General features: G+C 43.7%; 1 long non-coding RNA gene across 5 annotated transcripts in view; it reads left to right on the forward strand.

Moving 5' to 3' along the window:
• The first annotated feature begins 2119 nt into the window (after positions 1 to 2119).
• Positions 2120 to 18405, forward strand: part of LOC138740113 (uncharacterized) — a 42540-nt gene continuing 26254 nt past the window's right edge. For all 5 annotated transcript variants that reach the window (XR_011342681.1, XR_011342679.1, XR_011342680.1 and 2 more), the window contains exons 1-2: positions 2120 to 2238; positions 3980 to 4132. This is a non-coding gene — a long non-coding RNA (uncharacterized lncRNA). The remainder of the gene's footprint in view (positions 2239 to 3979; positions 4133 to 18405) is intronic.

Here is an 18405-nt window from a genome sequence, read left to right on the forward strand (position 1 = left end):
GGCTGTCCGGTTGATACGTCACGGTGAAGCGTAGCCTCACATCCTCCAGTTTGAGCCCTGAAATGGTGGTACAGTAGGGCGGTATTTCGCCGTCCTGTAGCTGTGCTGCTGCCAGAGTGGTGTAGTTGATTCCAGGAGCCAAAGAGTTGATCGATTGAATGGACATACGGGAGAGTGCATCTGCCATGTGATTGCCCTTGCCTGCAATATACCTGATGGTAGTGGTGTATTCTGAGATGTAGGAGAGATGCCTCTGTTCTCTTGTGGATCATGGATCCGACTTTTAGCCAAGGCAAATGTCAGGGGCTTTGGTCCGTGAAAACAGTGAAATCCCTCCCTTCCAGGAAGTACTGGAAATGGCAGATGGCAAGGTAAGGAGCCAAGAGTTCTCCGTCAAATGCACTGTATTTCTGCTCCAGTGGCAAATGGCTTCCAACTCCTGTTGACCAGCAGCTCTAGGATGCCTCCTGCGGCCATATTTGCTGAATCGACCATGAGGGTCGTGGGCACGTTGACTCGTGGATGCACAAGCATGGTGGTATTGGCCAATGCATCTTTCGCTTTGTGAAAAGCTGCAGTCGCCTCCTCATTTCACCCCAAGTCCTTGGGCTGGCTGGAAAGTAGTTTGAAGAATGGCTGCATGATCCTGGCTGCCGCTTGTAGAAAGCAGTGGTAGAAATTTACAAGGCTTACAAATACCCCCAGCACTTTAACTGTGTAAGGCTGGGTGAACCTGCATATAGTTTCCACCTTCGAAGGAAGCAGCACTGCCCGATGCTGACCAATGCGGCATCCGAGGAAATCAATGGTTGTAAGCCCGAACTGGTATTTGGCAGAATTGACAGCCAGTCCATACTCTCTAAGGTGCTGGCAGAGCAGATGCAGGTGCATGCTGTGCTCCTGATGGAAGCAATAAGAATATCATCCAGATAGATAAGCACGAAGCCATTTCAGGTCCGCGAGGAGGCATTGGACTTGGAGAAAGTTTGTGCTCAGCAGGGGTTGTGATATGTCTGCCAATGTGAATGTCCATTTAAACTGGCAGAGGGATAAGTCTGCACTCCATATGCTCGGATATGCTGCCATTAGCCATAGTGAGGCAAGACCCGGTCTTTCCTGCACAAGTGACCTGGCTCTTGGGAGGCAATATACACACCTACTGGAATGCAGTCCCAAAGATGGAGCAGGCTGACTCTGTGGTAAACCATCGTAGCCATCAATGACAGCTGGCCAAGATGTTTCCCAGATGCAACCAAGGTGGTCGGCAGCGGCGGGCAGCAGAAATCCAGCACAGATGGTAGTAGCACCACTGTTCCTTCTCCGAGCTGACCCCAGCTGTGTTACTTTCTCTCTGGCACTGGAACAGTGCGCGCATCCTGGCATGATGCAGCATCCTGGTCAATAGCTGCTCCACCATATTGATGGGTCTGCCTCATAGCAACATAGTCATTGGTAGGTCCGCTTTGTGGTTTAGCCTGCCATTGAGTGTAGGCTCGGGCAGCCAACCTGCAAGGTTTGTTGACGTTGCCGTCATCCAGGAGCAGGCGAATGTCCTCCGGCATCCGTTCTATCTGCTCAAACAGCAGGCTGATTCTGTGACCGACCCTCAGTGCAAGCATGTCACTCATGAGGGCAGATAGTGGGCGGTTGCCCAGGCCGTCCTTATGCAGCAGCTCGCTGCTTGCTCATGACAGGAGAGCTCGAAAGTGCCTATGAGGAGCGCTTTGAATGCCTCATATCTGTCTTCAGTGAGGGGCTGCTGTAGGAAATCGACTTTCCTGCCGGTGGTCTCCTGGTCTAGAGAACTGACCACATAATAGTATTTTGTGGGGTCAGCAGTGATTTGCCTAACATGAAACTGAGCCTCAGCCTGCTGGAACCAGACAACAGGCTGAGAGGTCCAGAATGAAGGCAGCTTCAAGGACACTGTGTTAGCATCATTCATCATGAGGTCCAAATTTGCTGATTTGAGCCATTGGGGTCACCAAATGTAGCGAACAAAGACACAGTAGTTGGTGTGAGTCGGTTTAACTGATTCTACTGGAATTCCCATGTGGAGATTATAAGCACAACCCCCATGATGCTTTGCTGCCCCAGGCCCATTGTGACATCAGCCTGGAGGACTGGCAACGCTCCCAGTGTCTCGAGACTCTCAGGCCCACGTGAGCCTCTATCTCCTTGACCCAGTTTCCTTGCAGATTAGCTCAGCCCGCTACACTCTGATCCAGGAAAACGCAAGTGAGGCCTGTGACTTTCCTTTGTCCTTTTGTTTGATAGATGTGGGCACTCCTTGGCACTGAATAGAACAGGTGAAAGGGGATCAATGCAAATGAAGAGACACCATTGTTTGTAGGGTGGTGGGAGGCCAAAAGTTAATTAGCTTTGAAGGATAAACAGCTGGAAAAGCTCAAGCCTGATGATAGTCAAGGATCATAAAGCAATGCAGTTTGTGGGTCTTGTTCAGGGAGTGAGCAGTTCTGAGTGAGAAATTGTGAGACAGGTGACTGAGGCAACAACATCTCTTTGATCCTGACTCTTCTCTCCCTCTTGATCCAGACCTTTGTCGTGTTTCTAACTCATAGATTTTTTTTTGGACTATTGCTCATTTCCTTCAAACACCAAGTGTCAAATATGTCTGAGTTTCAGCAGCTCTTGGACCCTGATTTAAAAAAAAAACACATTTCAACTTCAGCTTCAACTGATAGATGACAGAAAGAGCACCTTGGCTTTGAAGGAGATCCAACTCCCCCTCAGCAGAGTTCCAACCCCCAAAGTGCTTTGTGAGAAAAAGGTTGGTGAAATGAAGGGCTGGATTTTAACTGTTAGGTAGGAGGCCAGTCCAGGGAAGGAAAAGCTCTGCCGTACAGGACCAAAGAAATCTCGGCAGGTTTGACTGGACCTCATTGACAGGCATTTGCCAACTGCCCAGTGAAAATGGTTGGATGCCTGACAGAGAGATAAATCCAGAAATCAGGTAAAGTGCTACATTAGAGGAGGGTGTCTGGGCAGGAACAGCCAATGTCTCCAAATGAAATATTCTTCTGCCTGTGACTAGTACATACATTGAAGTTCAGGTTTGAAAATTTGTATGGCCTGACTGCTTCTGGCTCCGGGGTGGGTGGTGGTGGGGGGGGGGGGGGGGGTGTGTCTCACTGGTTTGGCTTGATGGGGAACCCGTAAATACACAGCCTCATGTTGCATGCTTGTTGCCCAGCCTTTTCCTATGATTTCATTTGAGTTAAAGTGGACTTGGATTGGTGACACCAATGGTGTCATTGGTGACTTTGCTGAGTTACAATTCGAAATTGTCCTCAGATAATTGGAGGTGAGGATGATTCATCATCAGAGATCAGCTGCAGCTAATTTATTATCAACTGTGAGACCCCCACTGCCTTAGAAATAGAAACAGCTGGATAACAGGAATGAGAAAGATGATCAGCAGTTCCGTTTGTAGCTGCTAGTTGAGAGAATGTGGCTAGGACACTGGAGAGAACTGAGTTTTTGGATCGTTGGTATCCATCATCCCAAGTCTCCGTGACAAAGCTCACTGCAGCATTCCCAGTGAAGTTTCAGCAGGGGTTTGACCAGCTTTTGGTTTGTGAACTGAATGAAGATCTCCAGTTAGTCAGACAAGGATTTAAGTGATGGGAGGGGGAGGGGGAGGGGAGGGTTGGGTAATATAGGGAGTAGTGTAGAGACGGCCGAGGAACCCAGCCAAGGTGGTAAAGGGGTCAGCCCAACTGACCCGGCAGCTGGGAATGTACGATGATATATGCTATTGTTAAAACAGCAACAAGCATACAGCTATTTTGGGTGGAGATGGGTGTAGTTAACTCTGGGGTCAATGCAATTCTGAGCAAAGTTTATGGAAAGTTATGTGTTTACCTTGGTTAGATTAGCATCTGAGAGACATAGAAAACCATTAACATTCTTTAGATGGGCTTGCTGGAAGTTGGATTCAAACTGTTTCCATTCTCAGATCAGCCACAGCCTGTGACAGTGGAGCTATGCTGTTCTCTGGATGGATGTCGACATTCACTTGGATGCTCCGAACTCCATTCAACATCTTATGGATCAAAACAGCCTGCATCAACTCTCCCGGTCTATGACGGACATAGCGATCAATGATCAGGTGACGAGATGCATTTATGATAGTGGTTCAGGCCTCAGCTGAGATCCGCAGCAACACCACCGTGATGCCGACCGTGCGGGGCACGACTTATAGAATATCAGCCTGATATCCTGGTCAACATTCCTTTCTTAACCAGTGAACAGAAATACATTTACACATGGAGAAATCTGCGAGCTCCTAGCAGATCCTCTCTTCTCATAACATGCAACCATTCATCTTTGCTCTCACCACACTACAACACCTTCCATCTTCCTTTTCATTGTAATCCTCTCCTTTGTTAAGTGTATGCTTTACACTGCAGAATGAATGTTGTAGATAAAGAACACTTCTGACTGTACAAATAAACTTACTGACTCTACAACAACTTAGGTGGGAGATTGAAAAACTTGGCTGAATGGTGTATGAACAACAACCTCTAACTCAATGTCAACAAGACCAAGGAACTGATTGTACACTTTAAGAAAGGAAAACCAGAGGTATATGATCCTGTAATAATTGAGGGATCAGAGATGGAGAGGGTGAGTAACTTCATATTCCGAGATGACTATCTCAGAGGACCTGTCCTGGACCCATCATATTAATGTTATTTTGAAGAGAGCACAACAGTGCCTCTACTTCTTCCAGAGTCTGCAGAGGTCCAACATGTCATCAGATACCTTTGCAAACATCTACAGATGTGTGCTGGAAAGAGTGCTAACCGGCTGCATCATGGCCTATTATACACAGCTAGATGTGTATCCCCTCCCTCACATTGCAGATATGGTCAATTAAATTGCTCAATATCATGTGTTCTCCATAATCGATCTGAAATACGCCTACCCGCAGTTCCACATCCACCTAGCAGACCACCAATACATCACCTTTGAGGCAGATAACAGCCTCTACCACTTCTTCAGGGTACCCTTCCATGTTACCAACGGTGTCTCCGTCTTCTAGCAGGAGATGGATCGGATGGTGGACCAAAATGACCTGCCCACCATTTTCTCCTACCTGGATAACATCACGATCTGTGGCCACAATCTGCAAGATCAGGACACCAACCTCCATAAATTCCTCAAAACTGACAAATGCCTCAATCTAACCTACAACAGGGATAAATGTGTTCTCCACACTATCTGTCTGGCTATCCTTGGCTGTGATGTGGAGAATGGAGTCAATGGCCCCGACCTCGACCACATGTGTGCCCTGATAGATCTTCCCTTCCCCCACAGCCTCAAAGGCCTCAAAAGGTGCCTGGGTTTTTTTTCCTACTATGCCCAGTGGGGACAAAGCCTGACCCTTATCAAGTCCACATCCTTCCCACTGCCAAGAGAGGCCCGGACAGCCTTCTGTTGCATAAAAAAAACAGACTCACACAAGATATCCTTTTATCTACCATAAGGCAGACAAAGATTCGCTATCAGCAGAACTTGTCCAGCACCCCTTGCAGTCAGAGAAAGAGAAGCAAAAGAGAGTCCCCCCTGACGCATTGCGTGTCCTTGGCTTTGTCTCCAGAGCTCCCACTGCTGTTATGTTTGGTCCTTGGTTTTAACATTTAAACAACTTTATTTTTTGAGCTGCTTGAACCAACAACACACTCAACTTCTCTCTTAGTCTACTTTTTTGTTCCCTTGCCAACCCTGTGCATTACCCCCTGGGAAATGTAGTTCTTTATTATACACACCTAATAACACATCTTTTCCCCCTTTTTTTGAAAAAAAAAGAAACAAAAACACAAACACATTATAATATCTTCTTTGGCTTGGCTTCGTGGATGAAGATTTATGGAGGGGTAATGTCCACGTCAGCTACAGGCTTGTTTGTGGCTGACAAGTCCAATGTGGGACAGGCAGACACGGTTGCAGCGGTTGCAAGGGAAAATTGGTTGGTTGGGGTTGGGTGTTGGGTCTTTCCTCCTTTGTCTTTTGACAGTGAGGTGGGCTACATAACGAGGGTATCTACATTCCGTAGCCAGTCTCTTTCCACTCAGCAGCTTTCCATCAGTCTCTGAGGTGGTTTAACAGTCCTTTTTGCTCTGCTATATGTTTCCACTGGTGTATTTCTTGCATTTGCTGTGTTAGTATTTGTGTCCATCAGTGAACTCTGAACAACATGTTCCTTTTCTACATGTGCTAGCCCCTTTTGTGTGCTGACAGGTGATGGGTCACAACCATGGATTGGAGCTTGTGGTTGTAGATCTGCCCGGTTCATTTTCAGAGGTGTCCTTCCTCTGTCTGGATCTGGTAGGACTGTAGATCTATTTGCTCTTGCACATATCATTGCATGGACCATGTGCCATAATTGTGATCTCAGATTCACACTTGAACTCCAGGCTTCAGGACTGGTCAGCTTTTCGCAGACCTATGATACTCTTTCTGATTTATTTTCTCTTCTTACTTTAGCCTGTTTGACCTTGTGTGCTCCTTTAAGTGTCAACAGATTTTCATGCATTGGAAGGTTGGTCCATATGCATCGACCCATCTGCATCTGAACATTCTGTACTGCCGCACTTTTGTGAATAATTAGACTTGTGGAAATCCTCTCGTCCACCATGCACTTTCTTCATGAGGGTCTTTACCACCTTGACAGAACTCTCTGCTAGGCCATTAGAAGTTGGATGATGTGGGCTTGAAGTTAAATGTTGAAAGCCCCAAATATTGGCAAAAGACTCAAATTCACTGCTTGAAAATTGTGGACCATTGTCTGATACTACTTCAGAAGAACTCCATGCCTTGAAGGCACATCTTTCATGAAAGTGATAACTGCTTTGCTGTATGTGGACTGCAGTGTTGCTACCTCTCGGTATTTGGAAAAATAGTCTGTTACCACTCTACGACTCTTCCCATTACAGTCAAACAAATCTACTCCAACTTTGAAATGCAGTTTGTCTGGTACAGGGTGTGGTGTAAGCGGTTCTGCTTGCTGCTTTGGTCTTTAGGTAAGGCATATTTCACATGAAGCAGTGGTCTGGGTTATGTCTTGGCTCATTCTTGGCCAATACACCACCTCTCAAGCTCCACATTTGCATTTTTCCTCACCAAAGTGTCCTTTCTGTATCTTCCTTGGTAGCAACAGTGGAATCACAAACCTGTTCACTTTGAAGACCATATCTTTCACAACTGACAGTTTATCTCTGCATGCCCAATAACCTGAATACCCCATGGACAGCCATTCTTGGCTGTTGGCCATCCTTTCTGTATTGTTTCCTTCATTGTTTCATCTGTCTCTGTCGCTTTCCTGATCTGCTCTGTTCTATCCCGGGATACTGGAAATGAGGTAATAATCATGTCAACCTAGACCTGTTTCTCCGCATTAACCTCTTGATTGTTCTTTTCTTACTAGTCAACTGCCCAAGACAGTGCATTAGCTGCAAACATGTATTTTCATGAAGGTTAGGTCATTTTCTGCAGCCTTATCATCATGCGGTGTACTCTCATGGGTCAGTCATTCATGGTTTGTGGTCTGTCTCCACTTTAAGAGCTTGTCCATAAATGCATTGATGGAACCTTTTACACACATAAGTGGTGGCAAGAAATTCTTCCTCTCTCTGTTCGCAGTTGGCTCTGCACTTGTTAAAGCCCTTGATGCATAGGCCACAGGTTTCCATGTGTCTTCTTGCTGCTGCAGTAGTACTGCTCCAAGGCCATGTCAGGATGCATCAGCCAAGATCCTGGGGCATTTATCCGGATCATAACATTTTAGTACAGGCTCTTCGGTTAGTACTTTGAGTGCCTGGAAGCACTCTTCTTGCTCATGCGGCCAAATCCACTCATTCTTCTGCTCAAGGAGTGACCTACGTGGTGCTGACACAGCCAACAGATGAGAGGTGAACCTAGCCATGTAAGTCACCATCCCCAAGAAATGTCTCACCTCCTCATTGTTTTGGAGCCTCACAAAACTCTCAATGGCTAATGTATTTCTTGGATCAGGCTTCATTCCCTGTTCAGATATGACATCTCCTATGAAGATCAGTGTCCTTATGCCAAATTTACATTTCTCTTTATTTAATTTCAAATTGACATTCTGTGTCATATCAATCATTTGCCTTAGTCATGTATCATGTTCATTGTTGGTGGACCCCCATACAATGAGGTCATCCATCATGGTCTCAACTCCAGGTATACTTTCAAAGATCACGTGGATAGTTTTATGTTGAACTTCTGGTGTGGACAAGATCCCATATGGTAGCCAACACTTCCTTGTGGAGTGTTGAAAGTGCATAGGTTTGAACCTGCCACATCGAGCTTCATCTGCCAAAACCCGACGATGCGTCAAGCTTGCTAAACCTCTTGGCATCAGCAAAGCGGGACATGATTTTCTCCCATGTCAACAATTTAAAATGTTCTCTCTTGATGGCTTTATTGAGATCTCTTGGGTCCAGGCACATATGCAATGCTCCATTTTTCTTTTATAAATTGACCAGTGAGGAGACCCAATCTGTTGGTTCTTCAGTTTTCTGTATGACTTTCATCCATTCCATGCCTGCTCGCTCTTGTTTAAATTTATCTCTAAGTGGAAATGGAACTTTCCTTCATGCATGGACAACTGGAGCCACTGTCTCATCTACCTGGACCTTGTGTACACCAGGTAAACATCCAAGCCCTCAAAGACATCTGCGTACTCTTCCTTGAGTGTTGTGTGCTCATCTTTGGTCTGTGAAGCCATTATAAAAATTCTTCACTAGGTTGAGCTCTTCACGTGCACTCAGACTGAATTTTGGTTCTATTCTCTTTATTACAAGCAGTAGCTGTGATTTTGATGCAGCCCTTTGTGTTTTAAGATCACCATACAGCCCCCTTTTACTGGAACATTCTCTCCAGTGTAGCTTGACACTTTTAATTTCATTGGATAGATTTTGCTATTTATGGTGAGGGTATTCTAATCGTCCACACATAACAGATTCACCTGGGCTCTGGAGTCGAGCTTAAATGGAGTCACTGGAACAATCCATTCCGTTTTACCACCAGCAGCAATCTGTAGTGAATCCACAAAGAATTCTTTCATTTCTTTGTCCACTGTGTGCACCTTTCTCTTTGTCACCCCTGCTTTGCAGCACTTTGATTCTTCTTCCTACATTTATAGCAGGACTTTCCATAAGCAGGGCACATCTTTGGAATATGTTTACCTCTGCACCTGCTGCATTTACTGTTTGAGCTTACGTCTTTGCTTTGCTGTAGCTTTGGGAAACTCTTGGTGCTCTGCTTCTCTGTTTACAACACATATACTGTTGTGTCTATCCGCTCTGGCTTGAGTGTTGCATCCAGTTCTGCTAATAAAATTGAAGTGCCAGTTGATGAAGCAGACAAAGACGATGTGGTCAAACCATAATCATGGCTTTTATTAGCAGAAACTCATGGTACAATAATGAAAGACAACAGATGCATACACAGTTATATCCAAGGGGAGTGTCCTTAACAGTAGAGATAATGCACAGCCAATGGTAGTACAGCAAGGCTCGCCAGAGGGGAGACAGGCAGCTTGGCAGACATTCACCACAGTCTCCCCCTGGCAGAAGAAGGGTTAAAATCAAAAGGACAGCTGCTAGGAAAGACTGAAGCAAGCGATACATGAATACCATGTTTGGCCTTGAGATACTCTAACAGCTAAAATACGCCAGTATCTAGCAAGCAATCAAAATATAATGAGATGTTTTATGAATATGTCAACCTATCAGGTTGTTTACGAATTCTGGTGCTTCGTCTCAAAACAGGTGACTCATTGGCAACCTTGGGAACTGGTACAGGTCCTAGGTCTGTAGTGTGGGAAGGACTGGCTTCTGGACCCGCTCCAGAATTGCCAGTGTGAGGCAGTGGAGCCTCAGCATGGCCATCTGAAAGCTTACTAGGGGTCACAGGCTGTGGGGGGGTGGTTGAGTCCAACCTCTCAGGCTCACTCTGAGTAGCGGTGCAAGGAAGGGGCGAACCAGGCGAGGCCAGATCTCTTAGGGGTACAGTGTCAGTACTCCTGTTTGGGAATTTAACATGAGCGTAGTTGGGGTTAGCATGCAGTAGCTGAACTGGTTGGACTAGGGGGTCAGTTTTACACGCCCGAACGTGGCTCTTCAACAGCACGGTTCCAGGCTCAGATAGACAGGCTGGCCAGTCCATCACAGTTCCTGATTTCCTAGGAAAGGCAAACATACGTTCATGAGGTGTTTGATTTGTTGCAGTACACAATAATGACCAAATAGAATGTAGCGCCTCAGGCAGTACCTCCTGCCACCGGGTAACAGGGTAACCATGTGTTTTTAAAGTAAGATTAACAGTCTTCCAGACTGTAGCATTAGCCCTGTCAACCTGCCCATTGCCCTGCGGGTTGTAGCTCGTGGTACAGCTGGTGGCAATCCCCTTTCATAGCAGAGCTCGCCGCAGTTCAGCGCTCAAGAATGCTGAGCCTCTATCGGTATGAATGTAATTGGGAAAGCTAAAAATGCTGAAAATTCTGTCAAGTGACTTAATGACAGACGCTGATGAGACGTCAGGGCAGGGTATCGCAAAGGGAAACATGGAATATTCATCAATTACAGTAAGGAAATATACATTTTTGTTGTTGGAAGGTAACGCCCTTTAAAATCTAAGCAAATCCTCTCAAAAGATCGGGTTGCCTTGATGAGAATGGCCTCTGGAGCTTTGAAGTATTGTGGTTTGCATTCTGCGCAAACAGGACAGCTTTTAGTCAGTTTCCTGACTTCTTCCAGAGAGTAAGGAAGGTTGTTAGCCCTTATGTAGTGGAAGAATCTCACGACTCCTGGGTGGCACAGTCTACTATGGATCTTTTTAGCCCCTCCAGCTGAGCACCAGCAGCAGATCGTGACAATGCGTCAGAGGGATCATTTAACATGCCCGGTCTGTTCTGGATCTCATAATTATAAGTTGAGAGTTCTATTCGCCAGTGTGCCATCTTATCATTCTTGAGTAAATTTTCGCCGGCTAGAAAGTGTCTCCAGTAGTGAACAGCTTCAATAATAGCCTGGGCTTCTTTTTCAATGGCAGGATGTTTAAGTTCAGGTCCACATAACGTGCGGGAGAAGAATGCCATAGGTCTGCCCTTTTGTTAAGGGTTCCTGCCAAGGCACAATCTGAGGCATCAGTTTCCACTTGGAATGGGACATCCTCATCAATGGACGAGAGAGCAGCTTTGGCAATATCAGCTTTAATTCTCTCGAAAGCCTTCGAGGCCATTGGAGAGGGAAGAAAAGATTTAGTGTCAAACAGTGGGCGTGCCTTCGTGGCGTAGTCCCGAATCCATTTGCAGTAGTAGGAAAAGAATCCCATACACCTTTTAAGGGCTTTTTCTGAGTTTGGGGGGTGGTAACTTCTTAAGGGGGGCCATTCTTTCCGGGTCGGGGTGGATTTCACCCTCGCGGACAATGTAGCCCAGAATGGGTAGCTCTGTCGCGTTGAACACACATTTGCCCTCATTAAATGTAAGGTTGAGTTCTTTAGCTGTTGCCAAAAAATTCTTTAAGTTGTTGTCGTGCTCAACCTGTGTTTTCCCCACAGATAGTGACATTATCCAGAAAGGAAAACGTACCCTGTAACTCATACGTCCTAACAATCTTATCCATTTCCTTCTGAAACACTGACACACCATTAGTAACTCCAAAAGGTACCCTTTTAAACTGGTATAGCTCCCCATCAGCCTCAAAGGCTGTATAGGGACGTTCCTTTTTTTTTAAATGAGGATTTGGTGGTAAGCGGCTTTGAGGTCAATAGTGGAGTACATTTTGTATTGCGCTATCTGATTAATCATTTCATTGATGCATGGCAGGGGGTAGGCATGCAGGTTAGTGTAATGGTTGATTGTCTGGCTGTAGTCAATAGGCAGTCGTTTCTTAGTGTGATTTTTCACAACTACCACCTGGGCTCGCCACCGACTCTTACTGGGTTTAATTACTCCCTCTTTAACCAATCTCTGAGTCTCAGCTTTGATAAACTCATGATCCTCTTTGCTGTAAGAACGGCTCTTAGTGGCAATCGGCCAATACTCGGGGGATAAATCACTGAAAAGGGAGGGAGTTTTGATCTTTAATGTGGACAGACCGCAGAAACTAGCATAGGGGATGGTAAGTGTGGTAGTGGCCCACTGAAATTTAACATTACACTGTTCATCTGAGATTGAATATCTAACCCCAGTACCACAGGGGCACAGAGCTCCGGCATAATAAAGAGCCACACATCAGCCAGGCAATGTCCCTGCAAATTTAAAGTAACTTTACACTTGTCCCGTACAGTTTTTGTAAGTTCACTACAAGCCATCGATATCTTTCAGTTCACTGAATATCTCCACAAATTTAAGGCTCTGGCAACTCTATCATGGATGTAGCTGTCAGGACTTCCCAAGTCTATTAGACTATTAGAGTCTCACCATTCACCTCCCCCTTCATAGTCGACGGTTCAGTCCATAAGGTCCTCCAAGCTTTGGAGTCAATTGAGCTATCACAGGGGATCTCACCTCGCATCATTTGAAGTTGATTCAGCCTGCTCATCTGAAGATTCCCCCTTTTCACAGTTGTCTTCCATTCCTGCAGCTCCAGGACGCATTTTCTTGGTGCTTTTCTTCTTCTTATCAGTGGGAGTACTTTTCGCCTTACACGCTTTAGCTAAGTGGCCAAGTTTCCCACAATAGCTGCAGGTAGCAAAGTGAGCCAAGCACTTCTGTCTGGGGTGCCAGCTCTTATCACAGAAATAGCATTTTTCAGGAGTTCACCTTTTTCTTTCCATCGGGGTTCCAGCACTCCTGGATGTTTCCTTTTCGGTTTCTAGCATTTCACTGGACTGCATGGCACTTCTCAGTGTTTTGGCTAGAGTGACTGCCCGGTCGTAGGTTAAGGGCTCTGTCTCCAGCAGCCTCTGTTGGATGTAACTGGAGTCAATTCCATTGACTAAAGCATCCAGCTTCAAGGCATTGCGGTGTTGTTGCACATTGACTGCCCTGACATCACATTCATTTGCCAGTGAGTCAAGAGCCAGTGGATAGGCAGCATCACTTTCCCTGGGTTTCTGGCGTCTAGTCAGCAACTGGTGTCGAGCAAGCACCGCATTCCATGGCGCTGCATAATGAGCAGTCAGACGTTCCCGGGCTATAGCCAGAGTGGTAGCTCCTTGCGTTACAGCGAAAGGGACCTCACCCAACAGAGAGTTCAGGTGGTTCCACTGTATCGCCTCATTAACCATGTAGTAATCAAAACAAGCAATCTAGATGTTGAAAATTTCTCTGGCCCTCGGAGCAAACTGGTTGATTATCAGCTGCTCTGGCTTGAGTGCTGCATCCAGTTCTGCTAATAAAATTGAAGTGCCAGTTTATGAAATAGACAAAGACGATGTGGTCAAACCATAATCATGGCTTTTATTTGCAGAAACTCATGGTACAATAATGAAAGACAATAGATGAATACACAGTTATACCCAGGGGGAGTGTCCTTAACAGTAGAGATAATGCACAGCCAATGGTCGTACAACAAGGCTCACCAGAGGGGAGACAGGCAGCTTGACAGACATTCACCACAGCTCCTTAGCTTGTGATCATGTGGTCTCTGCTGCTCTACACATATTCACAGTCTTTTCCAGTGTCAAATCTTTTTTCATGCAACAGTCTTTCTCTAAGTCCATTATCTGGGATTCCGTAAACTATTTTGTCTCCAGTGAGTGAGTTTTTCAAATCTCAAACTTCACAGTACTTACTTAGTAAGTGAAGCTCAGCTAAGTATTGATCAAACCTCATACCTTGTTTCTTTCTGGTCATAGGAGAATAACTTAAATCTCTCAAACATTACAAGGGAGGGGGACAAAAGGGGAGAAAATGACACTGTATATATTCAAGAGAAAATGTCTGTATGTATTTTGGTCAGTATGGTTTATAGTGTGAAAAATTTTTTTTTAATTTTAAAAATTAAAAAAAAAACCGTGACATTTTACTTGGAACTAAATACTCCACAAATGTTGTCATCATAGTGTCCAACATGAAAGCTGACTCGTAAATTTGAAAACTGTTTTAGATGTCCAAGGCACCTTCACTCATCACATGTAGAAATGTAGATGCTTTCCGTTTTAAATTGGTCTCTCCCACTCCACTAGCCTATAAGTAAATGTTGAATCGCTATTTGAAAAAGTTTCCAATTATCGGTAGATTGCCAGTACACTGCATCGGTGTGGGAGGACTTAACTTATCCATGATGGATGTTAGGTATAGATTGGTTCAATATAATTTTTGGAATCAATTATAATTAACTCCTCAAAAATATTTTAAAGATTAAATCCCATATTATCAGATCTATGTTTTAGATATGGTCAAGAAGTTGGTTCGTTTTTGCATTCTATTTGGAGTAAAACGTTTTTTGTTAGAGGTAGGATTTTTTTTGGAGAAAATATTAGGGGCTAAACTCCCACAGGATCCAATGTTACTTTTGTTGGGTAATATTAAAGTGATTAGACCTAAATTACAGTTAAATATGTATCAAATTGAATTTTTACAACTTGCTTTAGCTGTTTCTAGGAAGAGCATGGTGTTATGGGCTCAGAGGACCCCAAAACCCAGCAACAATAGAAATACACCAAGACAAATGGTTATTTAAACAAAATTTGCTTTTAATTATCTTTAAACATGAAAACTGGATCAAACGAACATATTGCTATTAACTTAACACCCTTATAATTCTAAGTGCACATGTATGTATTGTCTGTATAAGTTCAGAAAAGTTCTTTGACTCAAAGTCCAAACTCACTTCTCACTCCTCCAAGTTCACCGGTATCAAGCAATTCTTATACTGTGCACAGAATTTAACATTTATGAATTTCACCAGGCTTTGGTACTTGAAAGGTAAATGGATACCACTCTGAAAGGTTCTTGTTGGTTTTCAGAAAAGACTTGTTGCTCATTGGACACAAACTGATTCCCTCTTATCAGCCTCTTCAGTGTCTACCAAAGAAACTTGCTCCATCAGGGTTTTCTAGATGATAACCTCTTTCTTTCAGATCACCACAGAGTTCTTTTTTTGTTTCCCTTATTTCAAGTGAAACATTATACAGCTAACCATCTCCTCTTGTATTGACCTCAAGTGCTTTGACAAATCTGAACTAAGAACTCACAATCCATCTTCAAATTGGGTTTTTCCACAAGTTTGTCAGCTTGTTATTTTCCAGTTCCAGCTTCTGCTGCTGAACTGTAGAAATGTAAAACTGAATTCTCTATTCTCTCTCTCTCTCTCTCTCTCTCTCTCTCTCTCTCTCTCTCTCTCTCAGAAAAAAAACCACATGACTCTTTTAGAACAGCAAACTGCATTCAAACTGACTGCGGCATCGGACACAATCTTCTGCATCCATTCATCTGTTGCTTTCCAAAACAATAATCCATTATTCCACAGCATGTCCAATTAATACCTACTTGTGGTCTCTATAGGCACTCTTCAAAGTTTTTTGCAAAGGCACTCGGAGCCTGGACTGTTTGGCTTGAGCAGAGCTCCAGCATTTTAAATGAGATCTGTTTTGAAGTGTTTGTATCTGTGTGTGACCTAACTAAAAAAACCCACAATCTATCTTCCAAAAACATCTCTAAACACAATATAAAATATAACATAACCCATCACAATAGCCATTACTTGGAAATCAGATACAGGTTTAGGGATGGAGAGATGGCATGCTGAACAATTAGTTGTATTCCACTTGAGAAAATAAGTGATAATTTATGCAATGTATCATTTTATTTCAAAAATATGGAGCCCATACTTATAACATGTTGGTTTGAAAATGTGAAGGACTCTCTGAAAGCTCATCCTGTGGATAACCCCCAGTTCCATTATTATTAGTATTGAAACTTCATATTTCTTTTTGACAAATTCCCAACACTTTCTTTTTTCCTTTCTTTTCTTTTTTCTTCTTTGATATATTTTGTGGGGCAGGGTGGGTACCACATGTGTATTTTTTTTTCTCTTGTAGCTTTATTGAATACATATACATGGATGTGGTTTTAGAATTCTTAAATAAAATATTGATAAAAAACCTCCATGATGGAAACTATTGACTTTTTTATTTACTCACACACCTCTGACATTGCAGGTTCATTGTTCATTGAAGAACAGCCTTGAGTGGTTTTACCACTTAAGTAACTTTATTTCTCGAGCTGCTTGAACCCACAACACACTTGACTTCTGTCATAGCCTACTTTTTTGTTCTGGAGCAAACCACACACATTGCCTGTTGGAAATGTACTTCTTTATTATACATGCATAATAACACAGCGGCCTCCTAAGCCACACAGAATCCAGTCCAAACCATCAGCGAACCGAGTTCCAGATGCAAACCTCTGACACAATCAGGAAACCTCCAGCACCCTTGGCACCATTTCGCATCCTGGTACCCCTTCAGCCAGCCTGGTGTGAGTCTATTGACCGGAGTCACCAGCAGCCAGCAGCTTATATAGGTTCCTCACCTCAAGTCACCAACAGGCTGCTGCTCCTCGCCTCGAGTCACCACTAGGCACCTAAATAAAAAGGGGTTCTTCAGCCGCAGAAACCCTTGCTGGTCTGCTAACGTGGTCACCATCCCGTGGGTCATCTCTTCTGCTTCTCCTTCTCAAATAGGGGGAAGTCTTCCTGTTTTCTGGTGCCTTGCACCAGTCCTCTGCTTCTGTGGAGTGTGCAATCTCTTGAGGCTGCTGCCAAACATAGGGGCTACCATCTTCAGCCCAGACCCTGTGATTGCAAGATTTTAAAATAAACCATCGTCGACCTCTTTAACAGGCTGTTTAAAACCTGTATGGAGCCAACAGCAGTCGGGCTGGGTGGATGGACCCCTATGTCTCTGCTCCCCACTCCCCGCGGGTTTGCACCAGCGGCAATGCCACCTTTTTTTGATGACCATATTTCACAAGAAAAAATAAATTCTGTTGTGTTTTGGTTCACTTGGATATTCAAAGTCCCATACTGCAGTTGAAAAAACACTTGTCTAGTTTCTTAGTCAATGTTCCTCCCTTAACTAACAATGCCAAAATACATTTATTTCAGTGCCATTTGGAGAAGGTTTCGCCTTTGTGGTTGTTTTGCTTGACAGCAAATAGCCTGCTTCTGTCAGGCTTCTTAAAAATTGACGCTAGGTTGCTCTAAATTCCAAATGACCTCCTTTGTGATGGCCATCAGCATTCTCTAAACTTTGTTACTTATTGAATTTCACTTTTAGGACTGATTTTTCACTAAATGGGGACAAACGTAAAGTGAATTATGTGAGCAGATAATAGACTAAAGAGGAAAACATGCAGTAGACAGGATAAGCTTCTTCAAGGGAGCACAGGGGCCATGTGAAATTAGTCCTATCATTATCATGGGATAGGCAAACAATCTACTACCTGCCTAGTTTATTGGTTAGATGGTTAATTGATTGACTTTACTGAAACCACTTAAAGACAATCAGCACCTTCAAGGGGTCTGTGCACAACAGTAGATGACAAATCTTTAACTAACATGGATTGAACAGATAGGCTTTAAATAACATATCTGCAATATTCATCCTTATTCTTAGTGCTATGACTTATCTAGACAGGTTTATTACGTGATAAGTCAGACCAATCCCTCAAAGGTCTCCTAAATCAAGCACTGGGTTTTTCTTATTATGAGCCGTTTAATTATTTCCAGTAAATTGTGGAAGGGAGTGGTGGATCCAATCTGACATCGTGAGCTCTCGCTACCTATTGGAGTAGATTCCAGCACATTGGACTCTGAGTTACCTATTTTAAGTATATTATATTAAGTTTTCAAGTTGATGGGAATTACTTGAAAAGCAAATTATAGATTGACATTGCAACCTCCCAAACCTTTCAGATTATAATAATCAGAAATTATATTTAATTATTGGGTTAATTTCTTAATTATTTTCAGAAGTTGTAAGGTTAGCTTACTTTTGATTTTTTTTTGAACCCCATTGATTACCTTCCTTTTTTCCATTAAGTAGTGGACAGTTTATGTTTACCCAGTAGTCTCCGAAGGGGGGGGGAGGGGTCGACAATTAGTATTCAATGTAATTTAGTTCTTAACACCGTTTTTATAGATGTGATTTGTTAATTCTTTATGATCATATCTATGTAATATTTACTTGATGAAACCAATAAAAATATTGAAAAAGAAATTATATTTTATCTATCCCCATCTAGCCCAGTAAGAGTTTGCTCTTGGATGACACATATTTTCATTGATAAAGTGGCCCTGAAGATGGCCAGTTAGTTATAATAAGCTAATTTCACTTATTGAAAGTGATACCATGTTGTGGCACATGCAACTTAATGGTGATACAGAATAATTGTGTTAG

Source organism: Narcine bancroftii, chromosome 7, assembly GCF_036971445.1.
Source record: "Narcine bancroftii isolate sNarBan1 chromosome 7, sNarBan1.hap1, whole genome shotgun sequence".
Classification (NCBI taxonomy): Eukaryota; Metazoa; Chordata; class Chondrichthyes; order Torpediniformes; family Narcinidae; genus Narcine; species Narcine bancroftii.